At 35.3% G+C, this 25,487-nt stretch overlaps 1 pseudogene; it reads left to right on the top strand.

Moving 5' to 3' along the window:
* Positions 1 to 24,125, top strand: part of LOC149532183 (peroxidase 56 pseudogene) — a 65,134-nt pseudogene extending 41,009 nt beyond the window's left edge.
* The last annotated feature ends 1,362 nt before the right edge of the window (positions 24,126 to 25,487 follow it).

Below are 25,487 nucleotides of genomic sequence, written 5' to 3'. Positions count from 1 at the left end.
GTTAAATGAGCAAGGAGAGCTGATAGGATCTGGCACACAAACTAAAGGTAACTTGTTCTACCTAGAACTTGGTGAATGCTCATGTTTTATTGCTCAAATTGAAGAAAGTTGGTTATGGAATAAGAGGTTGTGTCATGTCAATTTTGATAATCTGGTGAAGATAAGCAAATTCAAAAAAGTAAGAGGCATTCCTAATATAAAGAAACCTGAGGTCGGTTTATGCAAGAATTGTCAGATTGGAAAAATGGGAAAGACTAGTTTTAAAAGTAAAAGCTATCAGTCTGAAGATATATTAGAAATTGTGCATACAGATTTATGTGGACCCATTGGAATTGAAAGTTATACTGGAGAAAAGTTCTTCATTCTTTTTGTTGATGACTACTCAAGAATGATGACTGTTATGTACCTAAGGAATAAATCAGAAGCCTTTGAGAAATTCAAATGGTACTTGGCAAGAGTAGAAAAAGAAACAGGGAAAAAATTGAAATGCTTAAGGTCAGACAGAGGTGGTGAATTCATTTCACATGAGTTCAATAACTTCTGCAATGAAAGAGGAATCAAAAGACAAGCTTCAGCACCAGGAACTCTAGAACAAAATGGGATAGCTGAAAGAAGAAATAGATCCATTATGGATTGTGCAAGGACCCTAATGATTGAAAAGAACATTGCTATCAAATACTGGAAGGAAGCTATCAGCACTGCAGTTTATACCTTGAACCGAGTACAACTGAAAAAGGACTCATTCAAAACTCCCTATGAATTATGGTATGGCTACAAACCCAATGTAAGTTATCTGAAAGTATTTGGAAGAAAATGTTATATTCTGAAAGAATCTAGAAAAGGTAAATTTGATGTAAAAGGAGATGAAGGAATATTTCTAGGTTACTCTTGTAAAAGAAGAGCATATAGATGTTTAAATCTATCTACTCACAAGGTCATAGAAAGTGCACATGTGAAAGTTGATGAGTTTGCAGAGAAATCAGAAGAAGAAAGCAAGAAGGTTCCTGAAGACTACAGAAGATTTATTTACATTGAACCTGATACTATACCAAGTACTCCAGTTAATCAGGAATCCTCAACTCCCGAGTCATCAATGACCGAGTTGCAGGAAATTCAAACCGAGACACAGGAAGTTTTTACCGAGCTAAAAGAATCCGAGTCACTTTCAGACTCTACCAAGCAAGTATCTACCGAGTCTGAATCTACCGAGCCAGAACAGCAAGAATCTGAAGTACAAAGGGACAACAATGAAACTCATTCAAGAAGTAAAAAACCTGTGTTAGCTAAATATGTCAGAAGGCATCATACTCCAGATCAGATCATTGGAGATAAATCTGAAGGAACTTTGACAAGAAGTAAATTAAAAGGCACTTGCTTACTTGCTGATTTTGAACCCAGAAATATCAAAGATGCATTGACAAATGATAGTTGGATTGATGCTATGAATGAAGAAATAGAACAGATAGAGAAAAACAAAACATGGACTCTTGTATCTAGACCCAAAGATAAAAATGTGATTGGAACAAAATGGGTATTCAGAAATAAACTAAATGAAGATGGCAAGGTATCAAGAAACAAAGCTAGACTAGTATGCAAAGGATATGCTCAAGAAGAAGGTATAGACTATGGAGAAACCTTTGCTCCTGTTGCAAGATTGGAAGGTATAAGAACCTTACTTGCATATGCTGCTCACAAAGGATTCAAAGTTTATCAGATGGATGTCAAGTCAGCATTTCTCAATGGAATACTGGATGAAGAAGTTTACATTGAACAACCTGAAGGTTTTGTTGATCCAGATAAGAAGAACATGGTCTGCAAATTACACAAGGCGCTGTATGGTCTAAAACAAGCTCCTAGAGCATGGTATGAAAGATTGCATAACTATCTTATTCAGATTGGTTTTCAAAGGACTAATGACAACAGTAGCTTGTATATAAAAGAAGGTCCAGATAATAAGATTGTTTTGGCAGAAATATTTGTAGATGACACTATTTTCACAGGTAATGATGATCTATGCAAAGAATTTTCAGAACAAATGAACAAGGAGTTTGAGATGTCTATGTTTGGTGAGATTAAATTCTTTGTAGGTCTTCAAATCCAACAAAGTAAGAATGGCATATTCATCACACAGTCAAAATACATCAAGGAGATATTAAAAAAATTTGGTATGGAGGATTGTAAACCAGTTGGAACCCCTATGTGTACTGGATTGAAACTTACCAAGGAAGATGAATCCAAAGAAGTGGATCAAACACTATATAGATCTATGACTGGAAAGTTGCAGTATGTAGTACATACTAGGCCAGATATTGCCCTTGCAGTCAGTATTGTAGCAAGATTTTCAGCAAAACCAAGAGAAACTCATATAATGGCAATCAAAAGAATAATGAGATATTTGAAAGGAACTGAAGATTATGGGCTATGGTATAAATTTGGAGGTAATTTGGATTTGAAAGTATTTACTGATGCTGATTGGGTAGGAAACCTTGATGACAGGAAAAGCACAAGTGGAGGAGCATTCTTTCTTGGAAAGAGATTGGTTTCTTGGACAAGCAAAAAACAGAATTGTACATCCCAATCTACAGCAGAGGCAGAGTATGTTGCTGCAGCCGTAAATTGTTCAAATATTGTTTGGCTTAAGCAGTTATTGCAAGGAATGAGGATGGAAATCAAAGAACCAGTTGTTATATTCTGTGACAATACTAGTGCAATCAATATATCAAAGAATCCAGTGATGCATTCTAAGACCAAGCATATTGCAATCAAATATCATTTTGTCAGAGAATTGGTACAAGACAAGGAGATCAGATTAGAATATGTCAATTCAAAGGAACAAATTGCTGATATATTCACAAAGCCACTACCTAAGGATGCATTCTTGTATCTCAGAGGTAAGTTAGGGGTTGCACCCCTATCCAAAATTCACTAAAAACAAGTTTTAGTGATGCATCAACGCATACCAAAATGAAAATCTATCTATTGATGCAGTCAAATCTGGAAGCTTTGCATATGAATCAGTACTAAAGGTACATTACAATTCATTTAAGTTCTATTGTCTTTGGCATTTGTTGTCAAAGAGGGAGAGATTTACTTTACTGTCATATCTTTCTGAAATTTGTGTGAAAAAGAAAGTTCTTATGTAATTCCTTCACAGAGGGAGATTACTGAAAGAGGGAGAATCTATCATCTTAGAGGGAGAATTGTTTTGATGACACATTGTGCTGAAAAGGACTTATTTTCAAATTTCATTCTGCTATGACATGTTGTGTTGCCATCAATGCCAAAGAGGGAGATTGTTGGATACAATTGATAATTGCATGATTGTCTTTGATGTTACACAAATGTCATATCAGTCATCAGACAGAGTCTACCGAGCTCACTCGGTAATCAAAGGATTTGTTGCCGAAAGACAGTGTTTACCGAACTCACTCGATAAACAAAGGATATAAGATAGGTTGTCAGTATTTACCGAGTTGACTCGGTCATCAAAGAAAAGCAGCAGACAGTGTTAACCGAGCTCACTCGGTCATCAAAGGAAAGTCAGAGAAATCGGTATTTACCGAGTTAAGTCGGTCAGCGAAGGATTTCTCGAAGGTTAAGTAATTAAAGTTAATTACTTTATGTAATGTATGAAGCCGACTCATAGCACAATTATTTATAATTATAACTTGTATTTGAGCCGACTCAATAATCTGAAAGGTATATATGAAGGATCAAGTTGCGAATTCAAAGAATGGAAGTATGAATGTGGAAAAGCGAGCAGATATGATTGAATATCTAATATGCGAATTATAAGGAAGGTCAGAGCAAGTTTTTTGAAGGATCAGAGATGCAGAGTTGTATTTGATCAGAGAGGATCTAGAGGAACAGAACAGAGATCTGTATCAGCAAAGATAAGTTGTATTTATTTTAGATCACTCATTGTTACTTTCTAACAATTGTAACAGTGTTTTTAAATCTATTAACAGAGTGGGTTTAACAGCCTTTTGTAAAATCCTCTAACAAGGTGGCAATTCAGTTGAATTGATCTAAAGACCTCTAGCAAGGCCACTCCTAGCAGGGTGATTAAATCCTCTAACAAGGTCACACCTAACAGTGTGTTTTGTAACCTTTAACAAGGTTGGCTCCTAACAGGGCTCACTTCAGAAGAGTGAAAAACAGTAACTAGTTACATTGGTGGTTTTTCCCATATTGGGTTTCCACGTTAAATCTGGTGTCTCGTGTCTCTTGTTTCTTGTGTTTTCAGTTTGATTATATGAGTATCAGGAATGAGTATTTCCTTTGACATCTTAAGGGACTTGTGGGAAAAGTTTTTGTAGTAACTGATTCACCCCTCCCCTCTCAGTTACTCCATTCTCATTTCCAACAATTGGTATCAGAGCTTATTGGTGCTTGCAAGAAAAGATTTCAAAGATCTAAGCCAAAGATCAAGATGTCTTACAAGAGAGAAATTCCAAGACTCAACAAAAATAACTTCTCTGCATGGCAAGGATTGATGAAACTTCATTTGGCTACTATTAGTGATACAGGACTGAAATATCTTGATGAAAAATACAAAGAACCTTCCGGCACATTATCTGTCAATGATATTGCTGAAAAGAAGACTCATAACAATATGATGATAGACATTGCATCTGCACTAAGCTATGAAGAATTTGATGATATCAAGGATTGCCAAACCGCTTTTGACATGTGGAACAAGCTGAAAGAAATCTATGGAGGAGATGACAATGTGAAAAGAGCAAAAGCAGAAAGTCTAAGAGGACAATTTGATCAAATGAAAATGAGAGAGGATGAAAACATTGCAAAATATGTTGATAGAATCAAAGCATGTGTCAGTGCAATCAGGGCATCTGGAGGTGATATCAAAGAAGAGACGGTTATAAGCAAAGTTCTCAGAACCTTGCTTCCCATCTATGCAATCAGAGTTTCTGAAATTCAAGAAAGAAGGTGTGAAGCAAATCATAATATCAATTTGGAGGCTATAGTTGGAAGACTAACCGCATTTGAACTAGACAATTTTGACAACTATGTTCCAGCTTCCAAAAACACTGAATCAGCATTTGAGGCCAAAATTTCACTCAAAGATAGAGGCAAAAAGAAATCAGAGTCAGAAAGTGATGATGAATCAGACCAAAGTTCAGATAGTGATCTTGAAGTAATTGAAGCTCTACTGGCAAAGAAATACTCCAGAGGCAGAGGAAAATATAAAGGTAAAGTTCCTCTAATCTGTTTTTCATGTGAAGAAATTGGTCATATTGCAGCTAGGTGCCCAAACAAGCAGAAAAATGATGAAAAGAAGAGTCATAAATGGAATAGAAAGAAAGATTACAAATCATTCAAGAACAAAGGTAAGAAATCATGTTTCATGGCTGAAAATTCTAAGGATTCTGATAATAGTGAAGATGAAATTGTTTATATTGCTGTGAAAGATGATTCTGATAGTGATGAGGAAGATAAAATGGCTCTTATCTCTCATATAAGTATGAATGATACATGGATTATAGATAGTGGTTGCTCTCATCATATGACTGGTGATAAAACTAAGTTTGATCAGTTTGAAGATTATGATGGTGGCAGTGTAAGGTTTGGTAATAATGAACCTCGTTTCATAAAAGGAAGATGAAGAATCTCTCTAACCAAAGAACTTATATGCAACAATGCCTATTGGGTTGAAGGTCTTAAACATAACTTGCTAAGTGTGGCACAGTTACTCAATACCGAATTTAAGGTGGAATTCATGCATGGAAAGGCAAGACTGTTAAATGAGCAAGGAGAGCTGATAGGATCTGGCACAAAAACTAAAGGTAACTTGTTCTACCTAGAACTTGGTGAATGCTCATGTTTTATTGCTCAAATTGAAGAAAGTTGGTTATGGCATAAGAGGTTGTGTCATGTCAATTTTGATAATCTGGTGAAGATAAGCAAATTCAAAAAAGTAAGAGGCATTCCTAATATAAAGAAACCTGAGGTCGATTTATGCAAGAATTGTCAGATTGGAAAAATGGGAAAGACTAGTTTTAAAAGTAAAAGCTATCAGTCTGAAGATATATTAGAAATTGTGCATACAGATTTATGTGGACCCATTGGAATTGAAAGTTATACTGGAGAAAAGTTCTTCATTCTTTTTGTTGATGACTACTCAAGAATGATGACTGTTATGTACCTAAGGAATAAATCAGAAGCCTTTGAGAAATTCAAATGGTACTTGGCAAGAGTAGAAAAAGAAGCAGGGAAAAGATTGAAATGCTTAAGGTCAGACAGAGGTGGTGAATTCATTTCACATGAGTTCAATAACTTCTGCAATGAAAGAGGAATCAAAAGACAAGTTTCAGCACCAGGAACTCCAGAACAAAATGGGATAGCTGAAAGAAGAAATAGATCCATTATGGATTGTGCAAGGACCCTAATGATTGAAAAGAACATTGCTATCAAATACTGGAAGGAAGCTATCAGCACTGCAGTTCATACCTTGAACCGAGTACAACTGAAAAAGGACTCATTCAAAACTCCCTATGAATTATGGTATGGCTACAAACCCAATGTAAGTTATTTGAAAGTATTTGGAAGAAAATGTTATATTCTGAAAGAATCTAGAAAAGGTAAATTTGATGTAAAAGGAGATGAAGGAATATTTCTAGGTTACTCTTGTAAAAGAAGAGCATATAGATGTTTAAATCTATCTACTCACAAGGTCATAGAAAGTGCACATGTGAAAGTTGATGAGTTTGCAGAGAAATCAGAAGAAGAAAGCAAGAAGGTTCCTGAAGACTACAGAAGATTTATTTACATTGAACCTGATACTATACCAAGTACTCCAGTTAATCAGGAATCCTCAACTCCCGAGTCATCAATGACCGAGTTGCAGGAAATTCAAACCGAGACACAGGAAGTTTTTACCGAGCTAAAAGAATCCGAGTCACTTTCAGACTCTACCAAGCAAGTATCTACCGAGTCTGAATCTACTGAGCCAGAACAGCAAGAATCTGAAGTACAAAGGGACAACAATGAAACTCATTCAAGAAGTAAAAAACCTGTGTTAGCTAAATATGTCAGAAGGCATCATACTCCAGATCAGATCATTGGAGATAAATCTGAAGGAACATTGACAAGAAGTAAATTAAAAGGCACTTGCTTACTTGCTGATTTTGAACCCAGAAATATCAAAGATGCATTGACAAATGATAGTTGGATTGATGCTATGAATGAAGAAATAGAACAGATAGAGAAAAACAAAACATGGACTCTTGTATCTAGGCCCAAAGATAAAAATGTGATTGGAACAAAATGGGTATTCAGAAATAAACTAAATGAAGATGGCAAGGTATCAAGAAACAAAGCTAGACTAGTATGCAAAGGATATGCTCAAGAAGAAGGTATAGACTATGGAGAAACCTTTGCTCCTGTTGCAAGATTGGAAGGTATAAGAACCTTACTTGCATATGCTGCTCACAAAGGATTCAAAGTTTATCAGATGGATGTCAAGTCAGCATTTCTCAATGGAATACTGGATGAAGAAGTTTACATTGAACAACCTGAAGGTTTTGTTGATCCAGATAAGAAGAACATGGTCTGCAAATTACACAAGGCGCTGTATGGTCTAAAACAAGCTCCTAGAGCATGGTATGAAAGATTGCATAACTATCTTATTCAGATTGGTTTTCAAAGGACTAATGACAACAGTAGCTTGTATATAAAAGAAGGTCCAGATAATAAGATTGTTTTGGCAGAAATATTTGTAGATGACACTGTTTTCACAGGTAATGATGATCTATGCAAAGAATTTTCAGAACAAATGAACAAGGAGTTTGAGATGTCTATGTTTGGTGAGATTAAATTCTTTGTAGGTCTTCAAATCCAACAAAGTAAGAATGGCATCTTCATCACACAGTCAAAATACATCAAGGAGATATTAAAAAAATTTGGTATGGAGGATTGTAAACCAGTTGGAACCCCTATGTGTACTGGATTGAAACTTACCAAGGAAGATGAATCAAAAGAAGTGGATCAAACACTGTATAGATCTATGACTGGAAAGTTGCAGTATGTAGTACATACTAGGCCAGATATTGCCCTTGCAGTCGGTATTGTAGCAAGATTTTCAGCAAAACCAAGAGAAACTCATATAATGGCAATCAAAAGAATAATGAGATATTTGAAAGGAACTGAAGATTATGGGCTATGGTATAAATTTGGAGGTAATTTGGATTTGAAAGTATTTACTGATGCTGATTGGGCAGGAAACCTTGATGACAGGAAAAGCACAAGTGGAGGAGCATTCTTTCTTGGAAAGAGATTGGTTTCTTGGACAAGCAAAAAGCAGAATTGTACATCCCAATCTACAGCAAAGGCAGAGTATGTTGCTGCAGCCGTAAATTGTTCAAATATTGTTTGGCTTAAGCAGTTATTGCAAGGAATGAGGATGGAAATCAAAGAACCAATTGTTATATTCTGTGACAATACTAGTGCAATCAATATATCAAAGAATCCAGTGATGCATTCTAAGACCAAGCATATTGCAATCAAATATCATTTTGTCAGAGAATTGGTACAAGACAAGGAGATCAGATTAGAATATGTCAATTCAAAGGAACAAATTGCTGACATATTCACAAAGCCACTACCTAAGGATGCATTCTTGTATCTCAGAGGTAAATTAGGGGTTGCACCCCTATCCGAAATTCACTAAAAACAAGTTTTAGTGATGCATCAACGCATACCAAAATGAAAATCTATCTGTTGATGCAGTCAAATCTGGAAGCTTTGCATATGAATCAGTACTAAAGGTACATTACAATTCATTTAAGTTCTATTGTCTTTGGCATTTGTTGTCAAAGAGGGAGAGATTTACTTTACTGTCATATCTTTCTGAAATTTGTGTGAAAAAGAAAGTTCTTATGTAATTCCTTCACAGAGGGAGATTACTGAAAGAGGGAGAATCTATCATCTTAGAGGGAGAATTGTTTTGATGACACATTGTGCTAAAAAGGACTTATTTTCAAATTTCATTCTGCTATGACATGTTGTGTTGCCATCAATGCCAAAGAGGGAGATTGTTGGATACAATTGATAATTGCATGATTGTCTTTGATGTTACACAAATGTCATATCAGTCATCAGACAGAGTCTACCGAGCTCACTCGGTAATCAAAGGATTTGTTGCCGAAAGACAGTGTTTACCGAACTCACTCGGTAAACAAAGGATATAAGATAGGTTGTCAGTATTTACCGAGTTGACTCGGTCATCGAAGAAAAGAAGCAGACAGTGTTAACCGAGCTCACTCGGTCATCAAAGGAAAGTCAGAGAAATCAGTATTTACCGAGTTAAGTCGGTCAGCGAAGGATTTCTCGAAGGTTAAGTAATTAAAGTTAATTACTTTATGTAATGTATGAAGCTGACTCATAGCACAATTATTTATAATTATAACTTGTATTTGAGCCGACTCAATAATCTGAAAGGTATATATGAAGGATCAAGTTGCGAATTCAAAGAATGGAAGTATGAATGTGGAAAAGCGAGCAGATATGATTGAATATCTAATATGCGAATTATAAGGAAGGTCAGAGCAAGTTTTTTGAAGGATCAGAGATGCAGAGTTGTATTTGATCAGAGAGGATCTAGAGGAACAGAACAGAGATCTGTATCAGCAAAGATAAGTTGTATTTATTTTAGATCACTCATTGTTACTTTCTAACAATTGTAACAGTGTTTTTAAATCTCTTAACAGAGTGGGTTTAACAGACTTTTGTAAAACCCTCTAACAAGGTGGCAATTCAGTTGAATTGATCTAAAGACCTCTAGCAAGGCCACTCCTAGCAGGGTGATTAAATCCTCTAACAAGGTCACACCTAACAGTGTGTTTTGTAACCTTTAACAAGGTTGGCTCCTAACAGGGCTCACTTCAGAAGAGTGAAAAACAGTAACTAGTTACATTGGTGGTTTTTCCCATATTGGGTTTCCACGTTAAATCTGGTGTCTCTTGTCTCTTGTTTCTTGTGTTTTCAGTTTGATTATATGAGTATCAGCAATGAGTATTTCCTTTGACATCTTAAGGGACTTGTGGGAAAAGTTTTTGTAGTAACTGATTCACCCCTCCCCTCTCAGTTACTCCATTCTCATTTCCAACAATTGGTATCAGAGCTTATTGGTGCTTGCAAGAAAAGATTTCAAAGATCTAAGCCAAAGATCAAGATGTCTTACAAGAGAGAAATTCCAAGACTCAACAAAAATAACTTCTCTGCATGGCAAGGATTGATGAAACTTCATTTGGCTACTATTGGTGATACAGGACTGAAATATCTTGATGAAAAATACAAAGAACCTTCCGGCACATTATCTGTCAATGATATTGCTGAAAAGAAGACTCATAACAATATGATGATAGACATTGCATCTGCACTAAGCTATGAAGAATTTGATGATATCAAGGATTGCCAAACCGCTTTTGACATGTGGAACAAGCTGAAAGAAATCTATGGAGGAGATGACAATGTGAAAAGAGCAAAAGCAGAAAGTCTAAGAGGATGAAAACATTGCAAAATATGTTGATAGAATCAAAGCATGTGTCAGTGCAATCAGGGCATCTGGAGGTGATATCAAAGAAGAGACGGTTATAAGCAAAGTTCTCAGAACCTTGCTTCCCATCTATGCAATCAGAGTTTCTGCAATTCAAGAAAGAAGGTGTGAAGCAAATCATAATATCAATTTGGAGGCTATAGTTGGAAGACTAACCGCATTTGAACTAGACAATTTTGACAACTATGTTCCAGCTTCCAAAAACACTGAATCAACATTTGAGGCCAAACTTTCACTCAAAGATAGAGGCAAAAAGAAATCAGAGTCAGAAAGTGATGATGAATCAGACCAAAGTTCAAATAGTGATCTTGAAGTAATTGAAGCTCTACTGGCAAAGAAATACTCCAGAGGCAGAGGAAAATATAAAGGTAAAGTTCCTCTAATCTGTTTTTCATGTGAAAAAATTGGTCATATTGCAGCTAGGTGCCCAAACAAGCAGAAAAATGATGAAAAGAAGAGTCATAAATGGAATAGAAAGAAAGATTACAAATCATTCAAGAACAAAGGTAAGAAATCATGTTTCATGGCTGAAAATTCTAAGGATTCTGATAATAGTGAAGATGAAATTGTTTATATTGCTGTGAAAGATGATTCTGATAGTGATGAGGAAGATAAAATGGCTCTTATCTCTCATATAAGTATGAATGATACATGGATTATAGATAGTGGTTGCTCTCATCATATGACTGGTGATAAAACTAAGTTTGATCAGTTTGAAGATTATGATGGTGGCAGTGTAAGGTTTGGTAATAATGAACCTCGTTTCATAAAAGGAAGATGAAGAATCTCTCTAACCAAAGAACTTATATGCAAAAATGCCTATTGGGTTGAAGGTCTTAAACATAACTTGCTAAGTGTGGCACAGTTACTCAATACCAAATTTAAGGTGGAATTCATGCATGGAAAGGCAAGACTGTTAAATGAGCAAGGAGAGCTGATAGGATCTGGCACACAAACTAAAGGTAACTTGTTCTACCTAGAAATTGGTGAATGCTCATGTTTTATTGCTCAAATTGAAGAAAGTTGGTTATGGCATAAGAGGTTGTGTCATGTCAATTTTGATAATCTGGTGAAGATAAGCAAATTCAAAAAAGTAAGAGGCATTCCTAATATAAAGAAACCTGAGGTCGATTTATGCAAGAATTGTCAGATTGGAAAAATGGGAAAGACTAGTTTTAAAAGTAAAAGCTATCAGTCTGAAGATATATTAGAAATTGTGCATACAGATTTATGTGGACCCATTGGAATTGAAAGTTATACTGGAGAAAAGTTCTTCATTCTTTTTGTTGATGACTACTCAAGAATAATGACTGTTATGTACCTAAGGAATAAATCAGAAGCCTTTGAGAAATTCAAATGGTACTTGGCAAGAGTAGAAAAAGAAACAGGGAAAAGATTGAAATGCTTAAGGTCAGACAGAGGTGGTGAATTCATTTCACATGAGTTCAATAACTTCTGCAATGAAAGAGGAATCAAAAGACAAGTTTCAGCACCAGGAACTCCAGAACAAAATGGGATAGCTGAAAGAAGAAATAGATCCATTATGGATTGTGCAAGGACCCTAATGATTGAAAAGAACATTGCTATCAAATACTGGAAGGAAGCTATCAGCACTGCAGTTCATACCTTGAACCGAGTACAACTGAAAAAGGACTCATTCAAAACTCCCTATGAATTATGGTATGGCTACAAACCCAATGTAAGTTATCTGAAAGTATTTGGAAGAAAATGTTATATTCTGAAAGAATCTAGAAAAGGTAAATTTGATGTAAAAGGAGATGAAGGAATATTTCTAGGTTACTCTTGTAAAAGAAGAGCATATAGATGTTTAAATCTATCTACTCACAAGGTCATAGAAAGTGCACATGTGAAAGTTGATGAGTTTTCAGAGAAATCAGAAGAAGAAAGCAAGAAGGTTCCTGAAGATTACAGAAGATTTATTTACATTGAACCTGATACTATACCAAGTACTCCAGTTAATCAGGAATCCTCAACTCCCGAGTCATCAATGACCGAGTTGCAGGAAATTCAAACCGAGACACAGGAAGTTTTTACCGAGCTAAAAGAATCCGAGTCACTTTCAGACTCTACCAAGCAAGTATCTACCGAGTCTGAATCTACCGAGCCAGAACAGCAAGAATCTGAAGTACAAAGGGACAACAATGAAACTCATTCAAGAAGTAAAAAACCTGTGTTAGCTAAATATGTCAGAAGGCATCATACTCCAGATCAGATCATTGGAGATAAATCTGAAGGAACTTTGACAAGAAGTAAGTTAAAAGGCACTTGCTTACTTGCTGATTTTGAACCAAGAAATATCAAAGATGCATTGGCAAATGATAGTTGGATTGATGCTATGAATGAAGAAATAGAACAGATAGAGAAAAACAAAACATGGACTCTTGTATCTAGACCCAAAGATAAGAATGTGATTGGAACAAAATGGGTATTCAAAAATAAACTAAATGAAGATGGCAAGGTATCAAGAAAAAAAGCTAGACTAGAATGCAAAGGATATGCTCAAGAAGAAGGTATAGACTATGGAGAAACCTTTGCTCCTGTTGCAAGATTGGAAGGTATAAGAACCTTACTTGCATATGCTGCTCACAAAGGATTCAAAGTTTATCAGATGGATGTCAAGTCAGCATTTCTCAATGGAATACTGGATGAAGAAGTTTACATTGAACAACCTGAAGGTTTTGTTGATCCAGATAAGAAGAACATGGTCTGCAAATTACACAAGGCGCTGTATGGTCTAAAACAAGCTCCTAGAGCATGGTATGAAAGATTGCATAACTATCTTATTCAGATTGGTTTTCAAAGGACTAATGACAACAGTAGCTTGTATATAAAAGAAGGTCCAGATAATAAGATTGTTTTGGTAGAAATATTTGTAGATGACACTGTTTTCACAGGTAATGATGATCTATGCAAAGAATTTTCAGAACAAATGAACAAGGAGTTTGAGATGTCTATGTTTGGTGAGATTAAATTCTTTGTAGGTCTTCAAATCCAACAAAGTAAGAATGGCATCTTCATCACACAGTCAAAATACATCAAGGAGATATTAAAAAAATTTGGTATGGAGGATTGTAAACCAGTTGGAACCCCTATGTGTACTGGATTGAAACTTACCAAGGAAGATGAATCCAAAGAAGTGGATCAAACACTGTATAGATCTATGACTGGAAAGTTGCAGTATGTAGTACATACTAGGCCAGATATTGCCCTTGCAGTCGGTATTGTAGCAAGATTTTCAGCAAAACCAAGAGAAACTCATATAATGGCAATCAAAAGAATAATGAGATATTTGAAAGGAACTGAAGATTATGGGCTATGGTATAAATTTGGAGATAATTTGGATTTGAAAGTATTTACTGATGCTGATTGGGCAGGAAACCTTGATGACAGGAAAAGCACAAGTGGAGGAGCATTCTTTCTTGGAAAGAGATTGGTTTCTTGGACAAGCAAAAAGCAGAATTGTACATCCCAATCTACAGCAGAGGCAGAGTATGTTGCTGCAGCCGTAAATTGTTCAAATATTGTTTGGCTTAAGCAGTTATTGCAAGGAATGAGGATGGAAATCAAAGAACCAGTTGTTATATTCTGTGACAATACTAGTGCAATCAATATATCAAAGAATCCAGTGATGCATTCTAAGACCAAGCATATTGCAATCAAATATCATTTTGTCAGAGAATTGGTACAAGACAAGGAGATCAGATTAGAATATGTCAATTCAAAGGAACAAATTGCTGACATATTCACAAAGCCACTACCTAAGGATGCATTCTTGTATCTCAGAGGTAAGTTAGGGGTTGCACCCCTATCCAAAATTCACTAAAAACCAGTTTTAGTGATGCATCAACGCATACCAAAATGAAAATCTATCTGTTGATGCAGTCAAATCTGGAAGCTTTGCATATGAATCAGTACTAAAGGTACATTACAATTCATTTAAGTTCTATTGTCTTTGGCATTTGTTGTCAAAGAGGGAGAGATTTACTTTACTGTCATATCTTTCTGAAATTTGTGTGAAAAAGAAAGTTCTTATGTAATTCCTTCATAGAGGGAGATTACTGAAAGAGGGAGAATCTATCATCTTAGAGGGAGAATTGTTTTGATGACACATTGTGCTGAAAAGGACTTATTTTCAAATTTCATTCTGCTATGACATGTTGTGTTGCCATCAATGCCAAAGAGGGAGATTGTTGGATACAATTGATAATTGCATGATTGTCTTTGATGTTACACAAATGTCATATCAGTCATCAGACAGAGTCTACCGAGCTCACTCGGTAATCAAAGGATTTGTTGCCGAAAGACAGTGTTTACCGAACTCACTCGGTAAACAAAGGATATAAGATAGGTTGTCAGTATTTACCGAGTTGAATCGGTCATCGAAGAAAAGAAGCAGACAGTGTTAACCGAGCTCACTCGGTCATCAAAGGAAAGTCAGAGAAATCGATATTTACCGAGTTAAGTCGGTCAGCGAAGGATTTCTCGAAGGTTAAGTAATTAAAGTTAATTACTTTATGTAATGTATGAAGCCGACTCATAGCACAATTATTTATAATTATAACTTGTATTTGAGCCGACTCAATAATCTGAAAGGTATATATGAAGGATCAAGTTGCGAATTCAAAGAATGGAAGTATGAATGTGGAAAAGCGAGCAGATATGATTGAATATCTAATATGCGAATTATAAGGAAGGTCAGAGCAAGTTTTTTGAAGGATCAGAGATGCAGAGTTGTATTTGATCAGAGAGGATCTAGAGGAACAGAACAGAGATCTGTATCAGCAAAGATAAGTTGTATTTATTTTAGATCACTCATTGTTACTTTCTAACAATTGTAACAGTGTTTTTAAATCTCTTAACAGAGTGGGTTTAACAGACTTTTGTAAAACCCTCTAACAAGGTGGCAATTCAGTTGAATTGATCTAAAGACCTCTAGCAAGGCCACTCCTAGCAGGGTGATTAAATCCTCTAACAAGGTCACACCTAACAGTGTGTTTTGTAACCTTTAACAAGGTTGGCTCCTAACAGGGCTCACTTCAGAAGAGTGAAAAACAGTAACTAGTTACATTGGTGGTTTTTCCCATATTGGGTTTCCACGTTAAATCTGGTGTCTCTTGTCTCTTGTTTCTTGTGTTTTCAGTTTGATTATATGAGTATCAGCAATTAGTATTTCCTTTGACATCTTAAGGGACTTGTGGGAAAAGTTTTTGTAGTAACTGATTCACCCCTCCCCTCTCAGTTACTCCATTCCCATTTCCAACAATTGGTATCAGAGCTTATTGGTGCTTGCAAGAAAAGATTTCAAAGATCTAAGCCAAAGATCAAGATGTCTTACAAGAGAGAAATTCCAAGACTCAACAAAAATAACTTCTCTGCATGGCAAGGATTGATGAAACTTCATTTGGCTACTATTGGTGATACAGGACTGAAATATCTTGATGAAAAATACAAAGAACCTTCCGGCACATTATCTGTCAATGATATTGCTGAAAAGAAGACTCATAACAATATGATGATAGACATTGCATCTGCACTAAGCTATGAAGAATTTGATGATATCAAGGATTGCCAAACCGCTTTTGACATGTGGAACAAGCTGAAAGAAATCTATGGAGGAGATGACAATGTGAAAAGAGCAAAAGCAGAAAGTCTAAGAGGACAATTTGATCAAATGAAAATGAGAGAGGATGAAAACATTGCAAAATATGTTGATAGAATCAAAGCATGTGTCAGTGCAATCAGGGCATCTGGAGGTGATATCAAAGAAGAGACGGTTATAAGCAAAGTTCTCAGAACCTTGCTTCCCATCTATGCAATCAGAGTTTCTGCAATTCAAGAAAGAAGGTGTGAAGCAAATCATAATATCAATTTGGAGGCTATAGTTGGAAGACTAACCGCATTTGAACTAGACAATTTTGACAACTATGTTCCAGCTTCCAAAAACACTGAATCAACATTTGAGGCCAAACTTTCACTCAAAGATAGAGGCAAAAAGAAATCAGAGTTAGAAAGTGATGATGAATCAGACCAAAGTTCAGATAGTGATCTTGAAGTAATTGAAGCTCTACTGGCAAAGAAATACTCCAGAGGCAGAGGAAAATATAAAGGTAAAGTTCCTCTAATCTGTTTTTCATGTGAAGAAATTGGTCATATTGCAGCTAGGTGCCCAAACAAGCAGAAAAATGATGAAAAGAAGAGTCATAAATGGAATAGAAAGAAAGATTACAAATCATTCAAGAACAAAGGTAAGAAATCATGTTTCATGGCTGAAAATTCTAAGGATTCTGATAATAGTGAAGATGAAATTGTTTATATTGCTGTGAAAGATGATTCTGATAGTGATGAGGAAGATAAAATGGCTCTTATCTCTCATATAAGTATGAATGATACATGGATTATAGATAGTGGTTGCTCTCATCATATGACTGGTGATAAAACTAAGTTTGATCAGTTTGAAGATTATGATGGTGGCAGTGTAAGGTTTGGTAATAATGAACCTCGTTTCATAAAAGGAAGATGAAGAATCTCTCTAACCAAAGAACTTATATGCAAAAATGCCTATTGGGTTGAAGGTCTTAAACATAACTTGCTAAGTGTGGCACAGTTACTCAATACCAAATTTAAGGTGGAATTCATGCATGGAAAGGCAAGACTGTTAAATGAGCAAGGAGAGCTGATAGGATCTGGCACACAAACTAAAGGTAACTTGTTCTACCTAGAAATTGGTGAATGCTCATGTTTTATTGCTCAAATTGAAGAAAGTTGGTTATGGCATAAGAGGTTGTGTCATGTCAATTTTGATAATTTGGTGAAGATAAGCAAATTCAAAAAAGTAAGAGGCATTCCTAATATAAAGAAACCTGAGGTCGATTTATGCAAGAATTGTCAGATTGGAAAAATGGGAAAGACTAGTTTTAAAAGTAAAAGCTATCAGTCTGAAGATATATTAGAAATTGTGCATACAGATTTATGTGGACCCATTGGAATTGAAAGTTATACTGGAGAAAAGTTCTTCATTCTTTTTGTTGATGACTACTCAAGAATGATGACTGTTATGTACCTAAGGAATAAATAAGAAGCCTTTGAGAAATTCAAATGGTACTTGGCAAGAGTAGAAAAAGAAACAGGGAAAAGATTGAAATGCTTAAGGTCAGACAGAGGTGGTGAATTCATTTCACATGAGTTCAATAACTTCTGCAATGAAAGAGGAATCAAAAGACAAGTTTCAGCACCAGGAACTCCAGAACAAAATGGGATAGCTGAAAGAAGAAATAGATCCATTATGGATTGTGCAAGGACCCTAATGATTGAAAAGAACATTGCTATCAAATACTGGAAGGAAGCTATCAGCACTGCAGTTCATACCTTGAACCGAGTACAACTGAAAAAGGACTCATTCAAAACTCCCTATGAATTATGGTATGGCTACAAACCCAATGTAAGTTATCTGAAAGTATTTGGAAGAAAATGTTATATTCTGAAAGAATCTAGAAAAGGTAAATTTGATGTAAAAGGAGATGAAGGAATATTTCTAGGTTACTCTTGTAAAAGAAGAGCATATAGATGTTTAAATCTATCTACTCACAAGGTCATAGAAAGTGCACATGTGAAAGTTGATGAGTTTGCAGAGAAATCAGAAGAAGAAAGCAAGAAGGTTCCTGAAGACTACAGAAGATTTATTTACATTGAACCTGATACTATACCAAGTACTCCAGTTAATCAGGAATCCTCAACTCCCGAGTCATCAATGACCGAGTTGCAGGAAATTCAAACCGAGACACAGGAAGTTTTTACCGAGCTAAAAGAATCTGAGTCACTTTCAGACTCTACCAAGCAAGTATCTACCGAGTCTGAATCTACCGAGCCAGAACAGCAAGAATCTGAAGTACAAAGGGACAACAATGAAACTCATTCAAGAAGTAAAAAACCTGTGTTAGCTAAATATGTCAGAAGGCATCATACTCCAGATCAGATCATTGGAGATAAATCTGAAGGAACTTTGACAAGAAGTAAGTTAAAAGGCACTTGCTTACTTGCTGATTTTGAACCAAGAAATATCAAAGATGCATTGGCAAATGATAGTTGGATTGATGCTATGAATGAAGAAATAGAACAGATAGAGAAAAACAAAACATGGACTCTTGTATCTAGACCCAAAGATAAGAATGTGATTGGAACAAAATGGGTATTCAAAAATAAACTAAATGAAGATGGCAAGGTATCAAGAAAAAAAGCTAGACTAGAATGCAAAGGATATGCTCAAGAAGAAGGTATAGACTATGGAGAAACCTTTGCTCCTGTTGCAAGATTGGAAGGTATAAGAACCTTACTTGCATATGCTGCTCACAAAGGATTCAAAGTTTATCAGATGGATGTCAAGTCAGCATTTCTCAATGGAATACTGGATGAAGAAGTTTACATTGAACAACCTAAAGGTTTTGTTGATCCAGATAAGAAGAACATGGTCTGCAAATTACACAAGGCGCTGTATGGTCTAAAACAAGCTCCTAGAGCATGGTATGAAAGATTGCATAACTATCTTATTCAGATTGGTTTTCAAAGGACTAATGACAACAGTAGCTTGTATATAAAAGAAGGTCCAGATAATAAGATTGTTTTGGTAGAAATATTTGTAGATGACACTGTTTTCACAGGTAATGATGATCTATGCAAAGAATTTTCAGAACAAATGAACAAGGAGTTTGAGATGTCTATGTTTGGTGAGATTAAATTCTTTGTAGGTCTTCAAATCCAACAAAGTAAGAATGGCATCTTCATCACACAGTCAAAATACATCAAGGAGATATTAAAAAAATTTGGTATGGAGGATTGTAAACCAGTTGGAACCCCTATGTGTACTGGATTGAAACTTACCAAGGAAGATGAATCCAAAGAAGTGGATCAAACACTGTATAGATCTATGACTGGAAAGTTGCAGTATGTAGTACATACTAGGCCAGATATTGCCCTTGCAGTCGGTATTGTAGCAAGATTTTCAGCAAAACCAAGAGAAACTCATATAATGGCAATCAAAAGAATAATGAGATATTTGAAAGGAACTGAAGATTATGGGCTATGGTATAAATTTGGAGGTAATTTGGATTTGAAAGTATTTACTGATGCTGATTGGGCAAGAAACCTTGATGACAGGAAAAGCACAAGTGGAGAAGCATTCTTTCTTGGAAAGAGATTGGTTTCTTGGACAAGCAAAAAGCAGAATTGTACATCCCAATCTACAGCAGAGGCAGAGTATGTTGCTGCAGCCGTAAATTGTTCAAATATTGTTTGGCTTAAGCAGTTATTGCAAGGAATGAGGATGGAAATCAAAGAACCAGTTGTTATATTCTGTGACAATACTAGTGCAATCAATATATCAAAGAATCCAGTGATGCATTCTAAGACCAAGCATATTGCAATCAAATATCATTTTGTCAGAGAATTGGTACAAGACAAGGAGATCAGATTAGAATATGTCAATTCAAAGGAACAAATTGCTGACATATTCACAAAGCCACTACCTAAGGATGCATTCTTGTATCTCAGAGGTAAGTTAGGGGTTGCACCCCTATCCGAAATTCACTAAAAACAAGTTTTAGTGATGCATCAACGCATACCAAAATGAAAATCTATCTGTTGATGCAGTCAAATCTGGAAGCTTTGCATATGAATCAGTACTAAAGGTACATTACAATTCATTTAAGTTCTATTGTCTTTGGCATTTGTTGTCAAAGAGGGAGAGATTTACTTTACTGTCATATCTTTCTGAAATTTGTGTGAAAAAGAAAGTTCTTATGTAATTCCTTCACAGAGGGAGATTACTGAAAGAGGGAGAATCTATCATCTTAGAGGGAGAATTGTTTTGATGACACATTGTGCTGAAAAGGACTTATTTTCAAATTTCATTCTGCTATGACATGTTGTGTTGCGATCAATGCCAAAGAGGGAGATTGTTGGATACAATTGATAATTGCATGATTGTCTTTGATGTTACACAAATGTCATATCAGTCATCAGACAGAGTCTACCGAGCTCACTCGGTAATCAAAGGATTTGTTGCCGAAAGACAGTGTTTACCGAACTCACTCGGTAAATAAAGGATATAAGATAGGTTGTCAGTATTTACCGAGTTGACTCGGTCATCGAAGAAAAGAAGTAGACAGTGTTAACCGAGCTCACTCGGTCATGAAAGGAAAGTCAGAGAAATTGGTATTTATCGAGTTAAGTCGGTCAGCGAAGGATTTCTCGAAGGTTAAGTAATTAAAGTTAATTACTTTATGTAATGTATGAAGCCGACTCATAGCACAATTATTTATAATTATAACTTGTATTTGAGCCGACTCAATAATCTGAAAGGTATATATGAAGGATCAAGTTGCGAATTCAAAGAATGGAAGTATGAATGTGGAAAAGCGAGCAGATATGATTGAATATCTAATATGCGAATTATAAGGAAGGTCAGAGCAAGTTTTTTGAAGGATCAGAGATGCAGAGTTGTATTTGATCAGAGAGGATCTAGAGGAACAGAACAGAGATCTGTATCAGCAAAGATAAGTTGTATTTATTTTAGATCACTCATTGTTACTTTCTAACAATTGTAACAGTGTTTTTAAATCTCTTAACAGAGTGGGTTTAACAGCCTTTTGTAAAATCCTCTAACAAGGTGGCAATTCAGTTGAATTGATCTAAAGACCTCTAGCAAGGCCACTCCTAGCAGGGTGATTAAATCCTCTAACAAGGTCACACCTAACAGTGTGTTTTGTAACCTTTAACAAGGTTGGCTCCTAACAGGGCTCACTTCAGAAGAGTGAAAAACAGTAACTAGTTACATTGGTGGTTTTTCCCATATTGGGTTTCCACGTTAAATCTGGTGTCTCTTGTCTCTTGTTTCTTGTGTTTTTAGTTTGATTATATGAGTATCAGCAATGAGTATTTCCTTTGACATCTTAAGGGACTTGTGGGAAAAGTTTTTGTAGTAACTGATTCACCCCTCCCCTCTCAGTTACTCCATTCTCATTTCCAACAATTGGTATCAGAGCTTATTGGTGCTTGCAGGAAAAGATTTCAAAGATCTAAGCCAAAGATCGAGATGTCTTACAAGAGAGAAATTCCAAGACTCAACAAAAATAACTTCTCTGCATGGCAAGGATTGATGAAACTTCATTTGGCTACTATTGGTGATACAGGACTGAAATATCTTGATGAAAAATACAAAGAACCTTCCGGCACATTATCTGTCAATGATATTGCTGAAAAGAAGACTCATAACAATATGATGATAGACATTGCATCTGCACTAAGCTATGAAGAATTTGATGATATCAAGGATTGCCAAACCGCTTTTGACATGTGGAACAAGCTGAAAGAAATCTATGGAGGAGATGACAATGTGAAAAGAGCAAAAGCAGAAAGTCTAAGAGGACAATTTGATCAAATGAAAATGAGAGAGGATGAAAACATTGCAAAATATGTTGATAGAATCAAAGCATGTGTCAGTGCAATCAGGGCATCTGGAGGTGATATCAAAGAAGAGACGGTTATAAGCAAAGTTCTCAGAACCTTGCTTCCCATCTATGCAATCAGAGTTTCTGCAATTCAAGAAAGAAGGTGTGAAGCAAATCATAATATCAATTTGGAGGCTATAGTTGGAAGACTAACCGCATTTGAACTAGACAATTTTGACAACTATGTTCCAGCTTCCAAAAACACTGAATTAGCATTTGAGGCCAAACTTTCACTCAAAGATAGAGGCAAAAAGAAATCAGAGTCAGAAAGTGATGATGAATCAGACCAAAGTTCAGATAGTGATCTTGAAGTAATTGAAGCTCTACTGGCAAAGAAATACTCTAGAGGCAGAGGAAAATATAAAGGTAAAGTTCCTCTAATCTGTTTTTCATGTGAAGAAATTGGTCATATTGCAGCTAGGTGCCCAAACAAGCAGAACAATGATGAAAAGAAGAGTCATAAATGGAATAGAAAGAAAGATTACAAATCATTCAAGAACAAAGGTGAGAAATCATGTTTCATGGTTGAAAATTCTAAGGATTCTGATAATAGTGAAGATGAAATTGTTTATATTGCTGTGAAAGATGATTCTGATAGTGATGAGGAAGATAAAATGGCTCTTATCTCTCATATAAGTATGAATGATACATGGATTATAGATAGTGGTTGCTCTCATCATATGACTGGTGATAAAACTAAGTTTGATCAGTTTGAAGATTATGATGGTGGCAGTGTAAGGTTTGGTAATAATGAACCTCGTTTCATAAAAGGAAGAGGAAGAATCTCTCTAACCAAAGAACTTATATGCAACAATGCCTATTGGGTTGAAGGTCTTAAACATAACTTGCTAAGTGTGGCACAGTTACTCAATACCGAATTTAAGGTGGAATTCATGCATGGAAAGGCAAGACTGTTAAATGAGCAAGGAGAGCTGATAGGATCTGGCACACAAACTAAAAGTAACTTGTTCTACCTAGAACTTGGTGAATGCTCATGTTTTATTGCTCAAATTGAAGAAAGTTGGTTATGGCATAAGAGGTTGTGTCATGTCAATTTTGATAATCTGGTGAAGATAAGCAAATTCAAAAAAGTAAGAGGCATTCTTAATATAAAGAAACCTGAGGTAGGTTTATGCAAGAATTGTCAGATTGAAAAAATGGGAAAGACTAGTTTTAAAAGTAAAAGCTATCAGTCTGAAGATATATTAGAAATTGTGCATACAGATTTATATGGACCCATTGGAATTGAAAGTTATACTGGAGAAAAGTTCTTCATTCTTTAAACACAAGTTCACAACTAATCTATTCATTGTTTATCTTATTGATATGTTTGAGTTTCCATGTTGTGTATAGAGTGGAGGCCCATCTTGGCGAGTGAAAACAGGGCGTAGGGATGGAGTGATATCTCGACAAAGTGAGGCTTTGGCCAACATTCCCTCGCCATTTTTTAACTTCTCGCAACTGAAGACATCTTTTGAAAGCAAAGGACTAAATGTTAAAGACCTCGTTGTTCTCTCTGGTGAGAAACATGTCCAATATTTAAGTATTGAACTACATTGGTTAATTTATTTGTTGAATCAAGATTGCAATATTATGATTGTTGTTGTTATCGTGAATTAATAGGTGGACATACGATTGGAATCAGCTTTTGTCCTGCATTTAACAACAGTTTATACAACTTCACAAGAAAAGTAGACATGGATCCTTCCTTAGATCCCACTTATGCTGAATTTTTGAAGACCAAATGTACGAGTCAATCAGACATAACAACTACTGTAGCAATGGATCCAAATAGCTCCCTCAGTTTTGATAGCCATTACTTTACTATTCTCAAAGAAAAGAAAGGCCTCTTCCAATATGATGTTGCGCTATTGACAGATCCCATTGCCGAAAAGCTTGTTGATAAGCAGTTGAAGAATGAGAGTTTCTTTGAAAACTTTAAGAAATCCATGTAACAGATGTCTCAAGTCCAAGTGCTCACTGGAACGGAAGGCGAGATCAGACGTCATTGTGCCTTTGTTAACTAAGGTCATATGAAATGTCATAGCTTCTATATTTTTTTTTCCTGCAATGTCATTAGCTCAAAATAAAAATATAAAATATTCAATAACTAATAAAACAAAGACATTTTAGAAGAGGCTTATCAACGTAATGTTAAGGTATTTGCAATACTGTTTACAAGAGTAATTTGTTGCATGTTTCACCACATCACAGCTTACAAAATTTCAGTTATTTACTCGATGATATATTATCTACAAGGTTTAAATATATCTGATTTTTATATGCATTTAAGAATTATATCTGATTTTTATAAGCATTTGAAAAAGGTGTAGCTAAGTATTTTGACTTATCATATTTCTGGGCCATTGCAAAATTTTAGAAGGAAATTATATGTATGTCAGTTTATTATTTTCATCTTGTAAGTACTCATTAAATGCTGACAAAATGTACATGGTTTTAAAAAATTATATATTTTTAGTGTTGACAAGGGAACCAAGTTCTTATTTTAACTTGTAAAATCTAGAAATTTTTAACCATTGTACAAAATAAATGCATTATATTTCAATGTTAATTATAAATTAAATCTAAACTAATTCTAATTTAACTAATATATTTAAAACAATATAAAAATAAAGTGAAAGTGAACCTTGATAAGTCTTGTCTTTTAAATTTCTCTCTAACATATGATGAATGAATATTTGGTGAAATGGAAAGGAAGACATGTTGATAATTTGTCATGGTTGTCAAGGAGGTGAACCGTATTGATTTTCCATTGAACACTTGAGATGCAACTACATCACTTCTCAAATTACCCCAATTTTATGATATAGGAATAGAAAATTTTGAATGCATTTTCTATTTTCCATTTGATTAGTTAATTGGAATACATATTCTCATTTTGCCTCTAAAATGAGCTTACACCCATATATTTGTTAATACTAATAATTGGAATAGTCATTCCTATTCCCAATATGCTTTCCTATTCTTCATTCCTACGCCTACAACCAAATGGGCCCTTAGGGGTGTCTAAGTAACTTTTGGGGAGTGTATGCTTGCTCCGGGTTACAAATTATTATAAGGAAAATTTCCAAGCGGCTTTGCATGTCATGTTTCCTGAATATTGTAATTCTATTTTTGTATAGATTAAAACAAGTCAATTTTCTATTCTTATAATTTTCAATAATTTATGTATTCTATTGTATCTGTTTGTGTTATAAAGGGGAGTACCCTTCATCAACCAACAACCCTAGTAGGTTAAGGAAAAATATCATCAACAAAAGTACCATTTAATAGATCTAGGGAAATCCCTTTTGGAAAAAGCCATTGCTAACAGTATAATTTTGAGCAAATGTACCTTTACCCAAAGATGCCATGTTTTGTTATGTAGA

This window comes from Cupressus sempervirens, chromosome 11, assembly GCF_028749045.1.
Source record: "Cupressus sempervirens isolate cs-2001-9-10 chromosome 11, ASM2874904v1, whole genome shotgun sequence".
Lineage (NCBI taxonomy): Eukaryota > Viridiplantae > Streptophyta > Pinopsida > Cupressales > Cupressaceae > Cupressus > Cupressus sempervirens.
Note: the sequence above shows the minus strand (reverse complement) of the source record. Positions and strands in the feature narration are given on the sequence as shown.